The sequence below is a fragment of the Mus caroli genome, chromosome 17, assembly GCF_900094665.2.
Source record: "Mus caroli chromosome 17, CAROLI_EIJ_v1.1, whole genome shotgun sequence".
Classification (NCBI taxonomy): domain Eukaryota; kingdom Metazoa; phylum Chordata; class Mammalia; order Rodentia; family Muridae; genus Mus; species Mus caroli.
This window is the reverse complement of record NC_034586.1, coordinates 34,295,287-34,297,697: the sequence shown is the minus strand read 5'-3', so window position 1 is coordinate 34,297,697 and position 2,411 is coordinate 34,295,287.

The window sequence follows — 2,411 nt, the reverse complement described above, 5'->3', positions numbered from 1 at the left end:
ATACTGTTAATATTGGTAGTGAGTGGATAAATATTTATTTGTAAAATTTTATTACTGATTATTATTATTTTTGAGACTAGGTCTCCTGTAACTCAGGCTGGCCTTGAATTCCTCGTGACTTGCTTCCAACTCTTAATTGTTGGGATTATAGATCTGTATGTACCACACCTGCCTGGAATCTCCAGACCTGGTAAGGATTGAGAGGAGACACATAGTAGGACCCTGGTGTGGCTTTATAGACTATCTCCAGACTGTCTAGCTCTCTAACTATACTAAAAGGCTGATAATGATTTCTAAAATGTCCTAAAGACTTTCTTGCTCTATCTGACAGTTAAAATCCTTTGGTTTAGGCCACTAATACCTGTAGTTTAACAGCGAAGGTGTGGGGTATTAAGTAAAGGATTCATTGCCAGAGACCTTTCCATTTTGTCCACGTGCCTCTTGCTTTTCAGGCTAGGGGAAAGTTTGAAGCAATAAACTTCTATAGAACCTAGACAAGAGGGTAACACTCATAGAATGAGAAACTTTCACATAAGCAAATATGCATAAACACATAAATTTACATACAGACTCATGCATGAACATTTATACATTTCCATTCACACAAGTTGGGACCAACTTCCATACATTTTGACAATTACATATTTATACACAATATCTACACTTACATATGCATTTGGGGCAAATGACCAATCAGCAGTGCAGAAAGAAATCGCTTGTTTTAGATGAAAAATGATCTCCAATCTTTACTGCAGACAGAAAGAAAAAGCTTCTGCCCTGTTAATGGTAAATGAATTAAACCCAAGTTCGTGAGTAGAAAGTTTTGACACTTTTAATAAGACTAAGCCTGCCTTGCTATTAAGAAAAGACCTATTCTGTCTCATGGTAAGCACAAGGCTGCCTGCTCCTTCTGCTCTCTGCACCTTCTTTTTTTTTTTTCTTTCTCTCGCCATTATGTATATTGCTTTCTTAGTTTGTTATGCTACCTCTAAGTTATTGCACTCTGTATTATCCTAATCTTGCTCTCTTCTCCTGTTCTGATGTCAAAATAATGCTCTTACTCTCGATGCCTTTTCTCACAATGTTATGCCTTTACTTCTAAGTTCTTCTTGAGTTCAGCTCTGTATGAAAAGTTCTTTTGTGGCCTGGCTAAAAATTTATCCTCAGTTCTGTCTAAAAATTTCTCCTCAGCTCAATTCTAACACTTCTCCTTTCCTCAGTATTTATACACCTTTCAGAATATATGATCACAAGGTAAAATGTTCATCACAAGTTCACACATGAAATCAAATCATAAATTGAATAAGAATTTTACAACAGAGAATGTTTACATGAATATCCATTAAGAGTATGTATCTGGCTAAACATGCATCACCTGCCACACCTTCAAAGATTGGTTGGGAGTTTAAAAAAAAACATAACAAAGTTATTAGTAAATTTTCTATAGATAAACCTAGTCAATATTTTGTGTTCTGTAGTAGCTCCTATAATAAATCATTATTTCCCTTTTATGAGCTTCAATTAATGGTTTTACAACCTCTTGGAATGTGCTCTGGGCAATAGAAAGTCTGTTTAGTATCTAGGTGTAATGATGGGGAGACTGACAGAATTCTCATTGCAGTTTTGATTATCAGAAAAGGACCTAATAGCAGTCTCACTATAAAAGAGCTTAATAAATAATGATATAATTTTAGAAATTCTTATTGGGTAATCATTAAGAATTAAGAAGTCATCTATTTGTTTATGTAGCATAACTAAGACTGTACAACTTCAATCTTCTGCCTGAACCTGGCAAAGGGTGCTAAGGTCCCCAAAGGACCCTCCACATCGCAGGACCTCTAGCACATCCAGGACCTCGGGATCACAGGTGAGTGGAACGCAACATCAGCTCCAAAGAATCCCAGAGGGTCTTGTGCCAGCAGAATCAGGGACACAGGAACCCCGCCAGACCAGAGGCTGGTACTCTTTCCAGTTGGGACCAGCCCCACCATCTTCCCTGTGACCCAGCAGAGGGCACCAAGGTTCCCAGAGGACTCTCCATGCTGCAAGACCCCTAGCACACCCAGGACCTAGGGATCACTGGAGAGCATGTGGGTGGCAGAAGCAACAGAGCTTCTTGGACAGGGTCCCTTCTGGCCTTCATTCTCACGCAGGAGGCAGAGCTGAGATCCAGACCCCTGGGCACCTTCCTTGCCAGAGGAGAGTCTGCCTACAGTGAGGGCTCTGACCCCAGGACTCAGTAGGTGGGTCAGGGCTCCAGACTGCTGGACACATTCCCTGCAAGAGGAAAGCTTGCCTGCAGAGACTGCTCTGACCACTGGGACTCAGGTGAGAGTTGGACTCCCAGGAGTGCTGACAGAGACTAACAGAATCACAGGAGGAACAAGCTCCTGAAAAAGACAGCTAGAACA